Source organism: Hypanus sabinus, chromosome 19 (assembly GCF_030144855.1).
Source record: "Hypanus sabinus isolate sHypSab1 chromosome 19, sHypSab1.hap1, whole genome shotgun sequence".
Lineage (NCBI taxonomy): Eukaryota > Metazoa > Chordata > Chondrichthyes > Myliobatiformes > Dasyatidae > Hypanus > Hypanus sabinus.
The window spans coordinates 18,148,886-18,166,240 of NC_082724.1; the positions used below are offsets into that span (position 1 = coordinate 18,148,886).

Consider the following 17,355-nt stretch of genomic DNA (forward strand, 5'->3'; position numbering starts at 1 on the left):
GAAAATTCATTCAATAATAACTAAAAAGATGAAACTCTTCATAAATTGCATTTCAATAAAGGGTCTCGGATGGGTTGCATTGTCACTGCTTACCATATGAACAGGGAATTCTGTATAATTCTCTTCAAAGAGGAAGTACTGAATTAAGAACAATTTTCAATGGGCTTCATTCCAAACCAGGGAACAGACCACTTTTGAAAATTTCTACAATTATATCCCAGTTGGCTGCTGAGGAAAGTTTTCTTACATCAGATGTAAAATTTATTCTGATGGCTGCATGAACTTTGCAAATTTTAACCATGAACTAGATTATCAGATTAGTTGGACAAGATAGACGCAGCAATACACCAACTATTTTTATAAATTGTGTGTGTTCATTTAATTCTTATTTTATAAACTTATTTTACAGGTCACCTTGTTGGTAGTGACACCTTTCCTCAGTTGCAGTTAAGACAACAAATAATAATTATTGTGAGGTCAACATCAGGGATAATAGCTAGATCAGAGCATATGGCAGAATGAACTGAATTTGGAAAGATGACAATCAGAGGGCAAAGATTAAGAAATGAAGAGCAATATTGCAAATGCAGTTTATTACTCATAAATATGTAATTGTGCATTTGATAAATTAACATACAATGGAATGTAACAAGCAATATTTATAGTCGCAAGTATATTTATAGGTTTATCCATACATATGCAGATGTTTAAAATCAGGTTTGAAATGGGATGAAATATTACAAATGTGCATTTAGGATTTATCCGCAGTGAGTTGATAATGATGAATCATTATAAAATAGGTGGGCTGATATGGTCAGATTCAGATGGCTGCCTCTTGATGAGATACAAATACAGTCATTTGGTGTTTTAACTGGATGGAACGGACGCCTGTCTAGAGGCACGCTAACAGAATGAAACCTTGTAGGACTGGTATCAGGATAGAGGGACTGACAGACAAGACACTTAGTGAGTGCTTCGTTCTGTTTTGTACTGTAGTCATCTGATTAAGATTGCTACGCTTGTCAAAGTGGTATTTTTGCCTCAATAACACAAGCTGTTGCTCCAACTTGTAACTAGTTTTGTCTTATTGTGTTAAAAGGAGGAATAGATTCAAAGTTCACAGTAAATTTATTATCTAAGTACATATATGTCATCATATACAACACTGAGATGAACTTTCTTCCGGGTATATTCAGAAAATCCAATAACCATAATCGAATCAATGAAAAACTACACCCAACTGGGTGTAAAACAAATGTGCAAAAGACAACAAACTGTGCAAATACATAAAGAAAGAAATAATATTAATAATAAATAAATAAGCAATAAATACCTAGAACATGAAATGTAAAGTCCTTGAAACTAAGTCCATAGGTTGTGGGAACATCTCAGTGATAGAGCAAGTGAAATTAAGAAAAGTTATCCCCTTTGGTTCAAGAGCCTAAGGGTTGAGGGGTAATAACTGTTCCTGAACCTGGTGATAGAGACCTGAGGCGCCTGTACCTTCTTCCTGATGGTAGCAGCAAGAAGAGAGCATGGCCTGGGTGGTGGGGTTCCCAGATGATGGATGCTGCTTTCCTGTAGATGTGCTCAATGGTGGGGAGGGTTCGAGCTGTTATCAACTGGGCTGTATCCACCTCTTCTTGGAGGATTTTCCGTTCAAGGGCATGGATGTTTCTGTACCTGCGTTGGTCATTCCACGGAGGGAGAGGAACAGCAGCAGTCTCAGCTGTGGGTGGTCAGAATAAAAGGGCTGAGAGGGGTCAAACCTTCATCCATCCTCACTTTATTAATGTGGCTAATGTATCAAGTCTCATTAGACAGCAGCTTCCAAACCCATGACTGTTACAATTTAGAAGCTTAAAGGCAGTAGAAGTATGGGGACACTACCACTTGGAAGCTGCCTTCCAAACCACACACACATCCTGACTTGCAATTATATCACTGTTCTTTCACTGTTGCTGGGTATCTCCCGAATACCGTTGTGGGCTTACCCACAGCATGGGGTGTGCGATAAGCTCAGGGTCAGACTGCAGAGGTTCAAGAAGGTAGCTTACCACCACCTTCTCATAGACAATGAAACGCTGACACAGCTTACGAAACCCACAGACATGGGATGAATAAAGAAAGTACCTCTTCACGGAAGTGGTTGTCATGTTCCTGCTGGTTGCTGACTTTCATGGCCATGGTGTGCCATTGAATGTTTAGGCCACTGTAGTGTTCTCGCTCGGGTGTAATGGAACAACGAGCTAAACACCTTTGTCAATAACGACAGGATCACAGTAAGATTAACCGTTTACTGTTCACTCTTCCACATTGACGTATGGTGAAAACTGTTGATAAAACAATACAAGATTTGTACAGCATTTGTTTCCTTCTTGATATTACAATTACATCGTAAATACTTGCAAAAGTAAAACTACAACAACTACATTACATTAAAGTGTAGCATTTGTCAAAATCTACCTACGCCATTGACTGCTTTAAATACTCTTCAACGCAAACTATCTGCAACTCTTTAACTAACAAAAACATGAACATTATCGACCGTCGTTACTTTTAACAGGATCGGTGTTAACATTTTAATTCAACATATCAATTATCTCATAACTCACAGCGTTGCTTTCACAATGTTTCTGGTGCGTAGAGAGAAAACTTTGCTGCTTGCTGCTCGCGCTCGCACATGTCTCGACCCCCACCTTCCCATTTCTCCAAACCAGTATTTTCCCACAGGACGCGGTGAAACCGGATGTGACGTCATCACATGCCGCGATCTCTCACAGACAACCCCAAACAATCCTAACTTTAACTAGAATGCTAACAAATGAATTACTAAGCGAAAATATTATGAACTAAATAACTGCCATAAAGGCAACACACTCCCCGCTTGACCTTCGTAAGGTCACAATGAACATAATACAAAACTTTAGTCTCTAATCAGTCCTTAGGTAGAAGTAGAATGACTTCTGTAACAGGCCTTTGGTATATTTTCACATCACCTTGGTCAGTAGTTTTCAGTTCAACCTTCCTGACATGTCCATCCCTGCTAGGGAATGTAGTGAGACCAGGACCAATTTGCCAGAGCCTGGACCTGTCTCCACTGCTTTAAGTACAAATCCTTATCAGAGAAGTCCCCCGGTGGAGGGGGAGCTCCTGCCTTCTGCGTAAGGAGCATTGATGGCGAGAGTATGAAGGGGTTTTCTGGGTCAGAAGACACAGGTAGGAGTGGTCGTGCATTTATAATGGCTGTGACCTCTGCCATTAGTGTGCACAGTACCTCGTGGGTCAATCGGGTGCGTTGTTGTATCTCAGGTTTCCTTTTCAGGGTTTTTTGCAAGGGCGTGAACTGCTTGACTGCCTGCTGTTTGTTGTTTGGCAAGCACTGGCGTGGTTCTCTGAAAGGCAGTGGGGCGACCCCATCATTTGCTTCATCTCTGAAGACCTTGGTGTCCTTTGTTTTTAAGAAAATGACATCTTGAGCTGATTGAGCAAGTTTATTATCATGCTCAGTTTGAACGAAGACTGACTGACCCAGCGTCTCGTCAGTTACTTTACGTTTGTTAAAGCCTTGTCGTGCTTCCTTAATACACGGGACACTTGTGCGGGGTTGAAAAATTGAATGGCAGCCACTCTCTAGCACATTGGTCTTGAGTGTGCTAACTGTCGGTTTGTGTACATTGCTAGGGCACACCTCTCCTATCACCACCCAGCCTAGATCCAGGCATTGCGCAAAGGGGGCGTCGTGTGGCCCATTGACCTGCTGCCTAACCTTGTGCACCCAGAGAACGTCTCTCCCTAATAGCAGGAGTATTTCTGCTTTTGGATCCAGTTCTGGGATGTGTTTGGCGATGTGGCGGAGATGTGGCTGGTGTAGCACCGCACTTGGCGTCGGAATCTCAATGCGGTTATTCAAAATTTCATTGCACTCTAAGAGTGGAGGGAGACAGATGACGACTTTACCATCCAGGGACTCGAGCTGGAAGCCTTCTGCCTTCCTTCCATGAGTTTCCATGTTGCTTGAGCAAGTTCTAAGGTAGTATGGGAACTGATTACTCTCAATGTTGGAACAATTTAAAGAACTCTGGACTGACTAGTGAGCGATTGCTCTGATCATCCAGAAATACATAGGCTTTGATGGCCTTGTCTTTGGCTCCTTTAGGGTACACCTTAGTGAGGCAGATCTTTGAACAAGAACGGCTTGACTGAGCTTGACCGCAAACTTCTGTGCAGCTTGAGCTGACAACAGTTGTCCTGGAGTGAGCCTCTCCCTCCCCGCTGTCCTGTTGTGGGGGTGAAGGAGCGTTGTCGGTTTGCGGTATTGGGCCGGGATGCATGGCCCCAACGTGATTAGTGCTATCACATTCCGGACACTTCACGGCGATCGTACACTCTCTAGCAAGGTGAGAGGTAGAGGAACAGCATTTAAAACATATTTTTTTCTCCTTGAGAAGGGCCATCCTCTCTTCAAGGGGTTTTTCCCTAAACATTCTGCATTTTCTGAGGGGGTGGGGTTTGTTATGCAATGAGCAATTCTTGCTAGGGTCGTGGTTAGTTGTAAAGACTTCAGTCTTAAGCACTGAGACGGGTTTATCAATGTTGAAATTATTCGAAGAGGATTTATCTGGCTTGGTGTAAATTGTACTGCTTCCTTGACCCATGAGGCTAGAGTTGTTTCGCTTCTTTGCCTCCCTGCACACAAACCTAGTGAAATGCTTAAAGGGAGGAAATCGACCATTGTTGTCTTCTTTGTACTCTGAGGCAACAGACACCCACCTGTCCTGCAGCCCAAATGGAAATTTGTCCACGATTTGTCTAATCCCGAATGGAGTATCTAGGTATACTAGCCCAGTTGAGTAGCCATCTTCTTTGGCGCCTTGAATCTCTATGAGTAAATCTCCGAGCTCCCTTAACTTAATGTGGTCCTTGGCTGACACCTTAGGAAAATTTTCCAGACGTCGGTATAGTGCCGCTTCAGTAATTTCGGGGGCCGCATAGCCCTCCCGAAGTCTCTCCCACGCTTTGCTTAAGGCAAGCTCAGGTTTGTTGATGTACAGTGAACGTATGCATCTCACCTGGTCGCGTGATTCTTTTCCCAGCCATTTTGCCATAAGATCCAACTCTTGGGTTGCTCTGAGCTGGACTCCGTCGATCGCGTTGGTGAATGTGGAGTACCATGCACGGTAATTTTCAGGTTTATCGTCGAACTGGTACAGTCCTGAAGTGGCAAGATCTCGTCGTGCTAAATACTGTGCCAGGGGATCAATTGCAAGTGGCCTGCGGCCTGGGGAAGTATGTCAGTGGGTATATGACTGAGGGCGTACCTCTGTTATGGACTTTGCTGTTCTGAATTCAGCCTTTGCCTCTCTTCTCACCAAATCTTGTAAGTTTGGTGTCGAGATGTATTTGTCGTCAGCTCTTTCATTCTTGACTTCATCGCGGAGTTGCAAGGGGAAATTGTCTTCCTCAGATGGATGTGGTGCAATTGGGTCTCTCTGAGACTCCTCATGACGTGGGGCATTATCGTATAAGTATGGAGTGGAAGAACGAATCTTCCAGACTGTTTGAGATTGGACATAGTCGCTTGTGCGTTCCAATCTGGTCTTTTCCGAAGTAGATTTTACGTCAACCAGATCTTGCATTCCTTCAATATCTTCTATGAACTCTGCTTCCACCCTGGCAGCTTCTTCTTCTTGTTCCAGCGTCAGCACTTCTAACTCTGCCACTATCCTTGCCCTTTCCAACTGGTTTTCGGCTTTTCTGGCAGCCCCTTTCATTTTCAAATCTGCTTCTTGTCTGGCATAACGCAGTCGCACCCTGGCGGCTTCCGCCTTAGCTCTTGCATGGGTGGACTTACTTGATGATGTCCTACTGCCCCCCTCGCTGGGTGGCAATGACTTGACGCTGGATCGAGATGTCATTGCAGCACTTGAAACACCTGATAATGCCGCTTTTTCACTGTAGTGTTCTCGCTCGGGTGTAACAGAACGACGAGCTAAACACCAAGTTAAACCTTTGTCAATAACGACAGGATCACAGTAAGATTAACGATTTACTGTTCACTCTTCCACATTGACGTATGGTGAAAACTGTTGATAAAACATTACAAGATTTGTACAGCATTTGTTTCCTTCTTGATATTACAATTACATCGTAAATACTTGCAAAAGTAAAACTACAACAACTGCATTACATTAAAGTGTAGCATTTGTCAAAATCTACCTACGCCATTGACTGCTTTAAATACACTTCAACGCAAACTATCTGCAACTCTTTAACTAACGAAAACATAAACATTATCGACCGTCGTTACTTTTAACAGGATCGGTGTTAACATTTTAATTCAACATATCAATTATCTCATAACTCACAGCGTTGCTTTCACAATGTTTCTGGTGCGTAGAGAGAAAACTTTGCTGCTTGCTGCTCGCGCTCGCACATGTCTCGACCCCCACCTTCCCATTTCTCCAAACCAGTATTTTTCCACAGGACGCGGCGAAACCGGATGTGACGTCATCACATGCCGCGATCTCTCACAGACAACCCCAAACAATCCTAACTTTAACTATAATGCTAACAAATGAATTACTAAGCGAAAATATTATAAACTAAATAACTGCCATAAAGGCAACACAGCCACCACTGAGCTTATGCTATTGCCTGGATGTGGGAAGATGGTGGGTAGTAGAAGAGCTTATGGCTGCTGTCTTTATGTATATGCTGGAACTGCTGAAGTCAAAGGACTACACTATGAAAATTGAGATGCCACCTGCAGAAAAATTATCACTTTGCCAAGAGCAGGGGGAAGCGGTGTCCATTGTTGAAAAGCTTTGGAACAGTTCAGTGCTCAACAAGTGTCTTAAACTTGAGGCTGCATTACTTGTGAAGGGGCTGGTGAGATTTGAAGCTGGGCTGACCACAAAGTTCTGTATGTTATTTATATCATGAAAACAAGCAAGAGAAGCATGGGTATTTGGAAAGAGCCACCAAAGGAAGATGAAGAGGTGGGCACAATTACAATCTATAAAAGGCAATTGGAGGGGTTCATGGATAGGAAAGGTTCAGAAGGATTTGGGCTAAATGTAGGAAAATGGGACAAGCTCAGGAAGAAACCTTGCTTGGGCCAAAGAGTTTGTTTCTGTTTGGGTGGATGGGGAACAATATCTTTAAAGTTGGTAGAAATTAAGGAGAATGATTTGTTGAATGTGAAGGCTGGTAGTATTGAAGTCAAGGATACCCTTCTGTTTAGAAGAGAGATGAGGAGGAGTTTCTTTAGCCAGACGGTAATTTAAAGTGGAGATCGATAGGTTCTTGATTAGTTAGGGTGTCAAAGGTTATGGGAGAAGGCAGGAAAATGGGGTTGAGAGGGATCATAAATCAGCCATGATGGAATGGCAGAGCAGACTCAATGGACTGAATGGCCTAATTTGTCTCCTATGTCATATGGTCTTATGACCAGAGCTCTAAACGTGTTCCATGTTAGAGAACGAGAAGTATCTTGTGCCGCAGTAGCAAAGCAGTTATCATACACCCTTAGAACTCGCGATGTCAGAGTTCTGAGTTCAATTCTGGCATCCTGTGTGAGGTGTTCTATGTTCTTCCCGTATGTGCGTGTGCTTCCTCCGAGTGCTCTCGTTTCCTCCCACAGTCCAAAATGTACTGGTCAATAGGTTAATTGGTCATTGTAAATTGTCCTGTGATTAGGCTCATGTAAAATAGGTGGGTTGCTGGGAGGTGTGGCTTGTTGGGCGGAAGGGTACCTGTATCACACTGTATCTCTAAATTAAAAATAAACAAAAAAATCTGCCCTTGTGATAGATGAAAGCAATTGATACTGGAGAGAGTATTTAGTTGTGGGGGGTGGAAGGTATTATTCAGGTACTTGAAGAAACTGAAAGCTGTACTCGCCCTTGCTAACCTTTTTGATTCATTCAAATATTTTCTTCAACAAATTCAGGATCAGTGACCTGATAATCCCAGAACTACTGCACCTAGCCATCTCCCTTTGGGGCTGGTGTATGTCTGCCTTGGCAATCTTCCTGCCACTCAATCCAAAAGAGTACATCTCTGTTCACCTTTAGCTATTCCACTAATAACAATAACATCCTTAAGTTTCCTTACATGAAATAAAAATGTGCAAGCGGAAGGAAGGGGTGAAGGACTTCAAAGAGCAACGAAGAGTCCTGGGATCAGTTGATGGACGGGGCTTTCATTGACTGTCTCATGTTAAAAAGAAACACAAAACAAAATATGACACCATATCACAGAGGCAGGTACTAGAGGAGGAGACAAAAGGCTTTATCATAAAAACAAGAGATTCTGCAGATACTGGAGATCCAGAGGAACAAGAACAAAATGCCGAGGAATTCAGCTGCCTAGATAGCATCTGTGGATGGGAATAAACAGTCAGTGATTCAGGCCAAGACCCTTCATCAGGACTGGAAAGGAAGAGGGAAGAAGCCACAACAAGACGATACAGGGAGGGGAAGGAGCACAAGCTGGAAAATAATAGGTGAAACCAGGTGAGTGGGAAGTGTGAAGTGAGAAGCTGGAGACAGGTTCCCAGGAAGGATTTGTCACAAGGTTTGATTTAATAACTGTTTTAAAAGAAAGAAGAATGATGGAAAAACCAAGAGATTTAAGGATCAGATTCCAAGTCTTAGTGCCATGCCTACGAAGGAGACAGATACCAATGTTTCAGGAATGAAGACATTCATGCAGGGGTTCCCAACCTTTTTTACGCTATTCACCCCTACCATTAACTTTTTTGTCTGTAGTGTCAGTGGAAGTCTTTTAGAACTTGCAAGATTGTTAAATGCTTTAAGTGATTTGGAATTCTGAAAGTGCAATTGGTAATTAATTAGGACAGAATTCCATCTGGGGGAATCACAGTGGGTTGTAGGGTTGTAAGGGAAAAAGAGTCGTGTGTGCAGAGCAATAGGAGGCAGTGATTACAGGTGACACTGACTGTGAGAATGACATGGTGCTTGTGGAGGGCTGCGTTGGCAATTCCAAGGGGGGGGGGCTGATGAAGTGATTAGGAAGCATGCATAATGAAATAGGCAGGGAGTGAGATCAGAGAACTCGATGAACTAGCGATGAATGTTGAAATTTATGGTGATAGTGAATTCACCCATTAGAGAGACTGAGGAATGAAAACGATGAAGATGTCACAGTGAATCCATTTGAATGGGTGGTAATGTGGCGGTATTAGAGAAAGAGTGTGGAACGAAATAAAGTGATCAAAGGAGAAAGAGGTAGAGAGGTAGTATGGAGGTATGAGAAATGTGTTGTAATTATGAGAGCTATTGTGGGGGCAAGTAGTGGAAGGTCTATCCCAAATGCAGAGCCTTCTGTTTGGGGGAACACTCCTTAGCTGATCCTAACCCTCCAGGGTGGCTTTGGAAAACCTGGAGATTTGTTTCCAATTCATTACTGAAGGAAGTCTTACTGCAGCAATCTTACAGAACAATCAGCCGGATGGGATTGCAACTTTGATTTAAACAGTGTATTTCTGTTTTCAATAGGCCTCAGGGGATTGTTGTAAATTATAGTCAGAAAGTGACTGTGTTTCCTGTTGCCCACATAATGGTTTGGCAAGCCCTTTGGTTCAATGTTAATGAATCCCAGTGGTTAAATATAATTTATTAACGTCTGTTTCTAAGTTACACTTTGTTTGGAGTCAGTTTTTTTAAGAGAATTGTTTGTTTTTCCTCAGCATTTCTCACTTTTGATTATGGCATGCAGATCTTGTCTAACTTGGTAGGACATCATTTTAGCTTAGGCTGACATCCTGGTATAGTACTGAGCCATCATCTACCCAGCCAGTTCCATCTCGGGTACAGCTTTCCCCATTATCAAGGACAAGAAGAGATTGCTTTGGAAGGTAATGTTTATAATTAAAGACCCCCACCATCTGGGCCATGCTGTCTTCTCATGCTGTCGTCAGACGAGGAGATAAAGACATAAACCTCAAAATTCAACAAACAGCTTCCCCACTGCCATCAGGTTCTCAAACTGATATGAAAAACCCAAATTCTGCCTTGACTACATTACCCGCAACTTGTACTAATGTTACTAAGTTTTTTCTGTCATATAAATTATGTATAATTCATGTTAATCTAAGTTAATGTAATTTATTTTATCATGTTTGTAATGTGCTGCTGCTGCAAAGTAATCATTTTTATGGCTTTTATACCATTGGGTATGCATCCTTTGCAATAAACTTGAACTTGGGGGAGTGCATTGTCAGTTGCTAGCTTTATCTGCTGTCACAGGTGGACACGTAGCACAATTTTGAAGGGCAAGGATGTTATTTATATCCTGGTGAATAATTATATTTTTATTAGTGGCAGTGAAACAGATAATCTGCTCATAACAATATTGCAGTTTGTGGTGGTTTGCTATGAACACATCTATTCATAGCAAACCATGCTTCTTACTTAATTGGGTGCGAAGCACTTTGGGATGTTGAAAGGGACTTGAAAGGCTCTTTGCAAATGCTAGTCTTCATTCAAACTATGCATATGTAAAAGTACTTTGGAGTGAACATTAAAACATTTCAAATAGTCATTAACTGCTCTCTCTCTCTCTCTCTTGGAATCTAACGTGGTGTACTGCCTTGAAATTTATTTCAACTGAAACATTATCCAACATGCACTGTATTTGTGAGGTAAATTTAGTTATTGTTGTGTAATTTCCGTGGACATTTATAGTAAAGGCCAAGATATCAAATTCCTGTGTGCGTCAATTCATATACATACATTTATTGCTTTCCCTCTTTCGAAACATTATAAAGTTTAATTGCAGTAATTTGTGTTTTCCTGCACCACAGGCAATTCTCTGTAATAACAGTTACCAGTGACGCTATCAAGCTCTGAGGCTTTGAGCAGGAAGGGCAAATTTTAAATACCGGATACAACAGAATTTCACTTGGAAGCAGAACAGTGTGCATCTTCTCTCATTGTCAGTGGGATACTTTAATAATGTTTTGGGGGAAAATTAGTTGGGTTGCCAACGGCACTGAAAGCACGAGGGGCATTCTAAAGATTGATTTGGTCAATAACTTGGTCAAGACTTGTTATATGATTTGGGGAGTGTTCAGAGGTACCGCTCATCACGTGTAGCAAGTATCTGCAGAAGTGCTGAAAGTGGAGGAAGAGTCCAAGCCTAAGCAGGCAAAATTTCCTGGAATTCTGACATCTTCCAGAATTCTGTCAATCTAGACAGTGCTCACTTTAATTTTCCTCATCCTCTGCCCCATCAACTGTGCCTTATTGTCTACGATTCCTCCAAACAACTGAGAAAAGACCAATCATGACAGGGAAGCTATTAGATCGTTATCCAGTAGTATTCAAAGGGAAACATTTTAGTTACATTCCTGGATATCAGTATTCCAAGGCATGAATTGGACTGGTAACTGATAGCTTGCTTAATTGTGTGGAGGTGTGTCCACCTCCCTCAGATAGAGCACTTCCTCTTCTAGTGTTGCAAGTCAGTCCCTTCAACTGCATATGGCAGAAAGCTTTGCCATAAACACAAGAGGTTCTGCAGTTGCTGGAAATCCAGAGGTACAAACACAAAATGCTGTAGGAACTCAGCAGGTCAGACAGCATCTGTGGAGGGGAATAAGCAGTCGATGATCCGGGCCAAGACTTCATCAGGACCGGAAAGGAAGGGGGAAGAAGCCGGAACAAGAAAGTAGCGGGAGTGGGAGGAGTACAAGGTGACACCTGATAGGTGAAGCCAGGTGAGGGGAAAGATAGGTGGGTGAAGTGAGGAGCTGGAGTCAAGTTGCTGGGGGGAGGGGTAAATATTTCTCAGAAGGGTTGATTTACTAACTGTTGCAGAAGAAAGAATTGTGATGTGTCCCTTCCGTCGCCCATGAGTATTCACTAGTGGTCACCATGATGAAAATTTTCCTGTGAGGGCTGAGGGGGCAGGAATTCAACTGTGATAGTTGTGTGTCTTACTTAGATGTTGCCACCTATCGTTTGCTAATCAACAGATCACGTAGGCCTCCTTGTGCATGGATTGTGATGAAGATCAATTTAACCAACATAAGGGGCTTCCATACTTCTAGATAGAGAGCTAGGAAAATATGTGGGGGATTGACATGTTTTCCAGTGACTTACTTCTGTTTTCCTTCATACATTATGGAGGAACCCCAAAGGTAAGTGGTGTGGCAGAAGCCATCCTAATCCACAACCTGCACATTTGTTTGCTTTATAAATCATCCTCCAAACATCTGCTTCCACTTGGTTGAGTTGCAGCCAAGAGAATATATGGTTCCAACACTCAATAATTCAACAACATTTCCTGCTGGTCTCTTTGTTCAGTTGAGCACTTTCCAGCTGCCCTTCCCTGTGAATTCAGCTATAATAACAATATCAGCACCCTGTTCAAATAGAGTAACCATGCACCCCCAGATTCTGACAATGTATTGTGGACGTTGTTCTATTTCTCAATGCAAGCAATGGCTCAGAATTCCCTGAGTAGTGTCCCCTATCTGTGTCTGGTAGGCGTCTTACACAAATCCCAAATGTTAACTTTGCTGAAAGCAGACTTTGATTTCACTGGTTCAGAAGGTCCCGGGTCTTGGACGGGGGCAGGGCCTTGAATGACATGGTGGATTGACATGGATGGGAAAGAATATGCTCAACCCAGGGAACTCGTCTGGTGGAGTGAATGTCACCAGTAGCCTGTCCTGGCGCAGCTATGGCCAAGAAAGCCCACCATTCCCTCTGCTTCCTCAGGGATGTTGGCATGTCCCCTTTGACCCTTGCCGGCCAGGGTGAAAGTACCCCTCTGGCCATTCTCCTCAACAACAGGGATATCACTTGGGATACGTTGTGGGGGGACGACCTAGCAGAGGAAAACCACGGCGGTCGGGTTTCTGCCAATGAATCTGGCTCTGTGGATCAGAAGGGAAGGGGTTGCAGAGGTGAGCTGTAGTGATCAGGGATGTGTTAGTAAGGGAAACAGAAAGGATGTTTTGTGTACTAGATCAAAATTCCAGATCGGTTTGTTACCTCCTGGTTGCCAGGGTCAGGAACATCCTGTATTGAGCCCACAGTGGATGGGGGGGGGGGGGTTACAGGTAGAGGTCATGGTCCATGTCGATACCAATGGGTAGGATGGGTGACGAGACCTTGCCAAGTGAGTTCTGGGAGTTAGGTGCTAAGTTAAAGGAAAGGACCTCCAGGGCTGTGATCTCAGGATTTCTGCTCATGCTACGTGCTAGCGAGGCCAGAAGTAGGAAGATCAAACAGTTTAACACATGGCTAAGGAGTTGGTGTAGGAGGGAAAGCGTAAGATTTTTGGATCATTGGGCTCTCTTCTAGGGAAGCTGGGACCTGTACAGAAGAGAAGGTTTGCACACCTGAACTGGAGGGGGACTAATATCCTAGCAGGAGGGTTTGCTAGTGCTGCACGGGGGTGGAGGGGGTGTTAAACTAGAGTTACAAGGGAGTGGGAACCAGAGCGCCAGAACAGATAGTGGAGTGGTTATGGAGAAAGATGTTTGTTAACTTACATACAAAGTCATGAATCAAGGTTGGGCATGGTGGGTCTAATGTTTTGAGCTGTGTATACTTCAATACACGTATTGTAGAAAAGGCAGATGACTTTAGGGTATGGATCAACATATGGAATTATATTGCAGCCATTAGTGAGACTTGGTTGCAGGAGGGACAGGACTGGCAGATCAGTAGTCTGGGTTTCATTATTTTAGATGTGATAGAGCTTGAATGATTCAAGGGGGAGGGGTGGCATTACTAGTCAGGGATACGTTATCGCTGTGCTCAGTCAGGACAAACAGGAAAGCTCGCCCAGTGAAGACTTATGGTAGAGCTGAGGAGTAAAGGCTGATTTATACTTGTGTGTCGCATCTACACCGTTGGGTGACGTGCACCTCCCTGAAAAAGTAACTCGCGCGTTGCGGCGACGCAGACCACAACAACTGTGATTGGTCTGCTCGGTGGCATCGCATTTCCGATTGCTTCTTCTCCATCATGTCTGTGCTCTGATGCGAAATAGATGAACCAAGTCGTCAGATCTACCTGCCAACTTGCTAAGATGTTTGAAATGCATTTCCTTGTCCATGTCTCTAACAAAGAAATTCAACACAGTGGCATAGAAATCCCACCGCCAACTAGCGTTTTGGTGCACACCGATGCATGCTCGCTACGGCGTAGAGCAATGCAGAAGTGAAAATGCACAAGTATACATCAGCCTTAAGAAACTTATGACCACGTTAATGGGATTATATTCTGAGCACACAACAGTCCACAGGATATGGAGGAGCAAATTTGTAGTGAGATCACAGATTGTTGCAAGAAATACCAGATTGTGACACAAGGGGATTTTAACTTACCACATATTGACTGGGACTCCCATACTGTAAAAGGGCTGTATAGGAAATAGTTTGTCAAAGGCATTTAGGAAAGTTTCCTTAATGAGTGCATAAAAGTCCCAACTAGAGAGTGTGTGATACTAGATCTCCTATTTGGGAATGAGACAGGGCAGGTGACAAGTGTTTGTGTAGTGAAACATTTTGTGTCTAGTGATCATAATGTTAGATAGTTCTAGATAGATTTGGTCCTCAGGGTGAGATTCTAAATTGGAGAAAGGCCAATTTTGATGGTATCAGAAAGGATCTAGCAAGTGTGGAGTGTAAATTGGAGAAAGGCCAATTTTGATGGTATCAGAAAGGATCTAGCAAATGTGGAGTGGGACAGTTGCTTGGCAAAGGTTTATTTGGTAAGGGGGGGGGCCTTTAAAAATGAAATTTTGATATGACAGAATTTGTATGTTCCTATCAGAATAAAAGGCAAGGATAACAGGTTTATGGAGCCTTGATTTTCAAGAGATGTTGAGCCCTGGTTAAGAAAAAGGAGGCTCATTGCAGATATAGACAGACAGGAACACATGAAGTACCACTTGCAGATGACACCAAGATTGAGCGTGTAGTGAATAGCGAGGAAGACTATCAAAGTTTGAAGCTGGATCTGGACCAGCTGGAAAAGTGGGCTGAAAAATGACAGATGTAATTTAATGCAGTGAAGTGTGAGGTGGTGCACTTTGGTAGGTCTTACAGGGTAAGTGGTGGGGCATTGAGGAGTGTGGTAGAACAGAGGGATCTGGGAATGCAAATCCATAATTCCCTGAAAGAGGCATCACAGGTACAGTAGATAGGGTTGTAAAGAAAGGTTTTGGCAATTGATGGTCTAGTTTGCAGCTGATATAAAGTTAGGTTAAGGACAGGTAATGTTGAAGAAGTACTGGGTCTGCAGAACTTGGACCGATTAGGAGAATGGTCAGAGAAGTGGCAGATGGAATAAAGGCATAGATTATTTTCTAAATAGGGGAGCAGATTTAGAAATTGGAGATGTAAAGGGACTTGGGAGTCTTTGTGCTGGATTCCCCGAAGGTTGACTTGAAGGCTGAGTTGGCCAAAAGGAAGGCAAATGCAATGTAAGAATTCATTGTGTGAGAACTAGAATATAAAATCGAATATATAATGCTGAAGATTTATGAGGCATTGGTTCAACTGCACTTGGAATATGGTGATCAGTTTTGGGCCCCTTATCTAAGAAAGGACGTGTTGGCATTGGAGTGGGTTCATAAGAATGATTCTGGGAGTGAAAAGTTATGAAGTTTTATAGCTGGCATTTGGAAGAATGGCGGTGGGGGAGGGAATCTCATTGAAACCGATATTGAAAGGCCTATTTGGGAGAGTTCTGGAAGAAGAGTTGAGTCCAGTGAACAACTTAACCAAGGGCAATATCCTCCAGATGGTTCACAAAACTACTTCTTTTACCTTTTTTTTCAAATGGGGTTCTGCTGCTTCAGTGGTGTGTTTTCGGGCCAATTGAGTGATCTAGTGCTTTGCTGTCTTCAAGGGGGTTCAGTGAGGTTTTGAGTGAAGCGTGTGGCCTCAAGAACTCTGGAGATGAGGTGCCAAGCCACAATTGAACCCATTTATCACCGATCTTGCCAAATGAAGCATTAAGGAAGATTGAAACCATCAAGGCGAGACAGATGGAGAGTGGGTATTCAACGTCATCTACCAGCCTCTCGCACATTGCTGGCGGAGGAAGGTGTCTGTGTGTGACGGTCTGTCTCTCCTTCTCACTCGATACTACCAGAGGACTGTGCTGGAATCCTGGGTCTCGGGCAAGGTTTAGTTGATGCAATTTGTAGATTGGACTCTGTAATTCACATTTCAGCTCACTCCTCTTTTTGTTGCTATTTTGGTCATTTTTGATCGACGCAACCTGCAGATTTCAAACGACACAGTGCTAGGTTGAAATGAACTGAGCTGGTCTGAATATGCCTCAACTCTTTCAATTTTGTGTTTTATATTCTGTGTTTTTCGCTCTTTTTTGCTGTTTGCATGATTTACAAACATTTGTATTTTTTCTTGGGTGTTGGGGGGTTTGGTTTGATGTCTTCCTTTGAACAGGTTCCATGGTTTTCTTTGTTTTGTGGTTGTCTTTGGGAACATGAATCTCAGTGTTGTGTACTGAATACGTACTTTAATAATAGATGTACTTTGAATCTTTGAACCTAGGAATTCTGACCCTCAAGATTCAAGGGCACTCCTTTAGAACAGAGATGAGGATGAATTTCTTTATCTGTGGAATTCAGCCACAGATGACTGTGGGTTCAAAGTCATTAGTTATATTGAAAGTGGGGGTCAATAAGTCTTTGATTAATAAGGGTGTCAAAGCTTATGGGGAAAAAGCAGTAGATTGGTTATTGAGGGGGATAATAAATCAGCCATGGTAGAATGGCAGAGCAGAATCGATGGGCCGAATGGCCTATTTCTTACGGTCGGGGGGGTGGGTTATGAGAATGATCTTGGGAATGAAAGAGTTAACATATGAGGAGCATTTTTGATGGTATTTGCTGGAGTTTAGAAGAATGAGGGGCATTTTATTGTAATCTACCGGATATTGAAAGGCCTTAAAGTGGATGCGGAGAAGCTGTTTTCAATAGCTGAGAGTCTGGAACCAGAGGGCATAACCTCGCAAGAAGGATGTCCCTTTAGAAGAGAGATGAGGAAGAATTTTTTTAGCCAGAGGTTTATAAATGAAGGGGTTAACCAATGAGGAACATTCTTGGTGGTTTTGTGCCTGTACTCACTCGAGTTTAGAATGAGAGGGGGTGTGGGGGAACTCATTGAAACCTACCTAACATTGAAAGGCCAAAACAGTGAATGTGTAGACAATGTTTCCAATTGTGGGAGAGTTTAGGACCAGAGGGCATTGCCTCAGAATAGAAGGACATCCTTTAGAACAGAGAGGGAGGAACTTATTTACTGGGTGGGTGGTGAATCTGTGGAATTCATTGCCA

General features: G+C 42.9%; 1 protein-coding gene across 1 annotated transcript in view; it reads left to right on the plus strand.

The window, feature by feature from the left end:
- fbln2 (fibulin 2) overlaps positions 1–17,355 on the plus strand; it is a 225,187-nt gene that overhangs the window by 33,440 nt on the left and 174,392 nt on the right. The window lies entirely within an intron of this gene.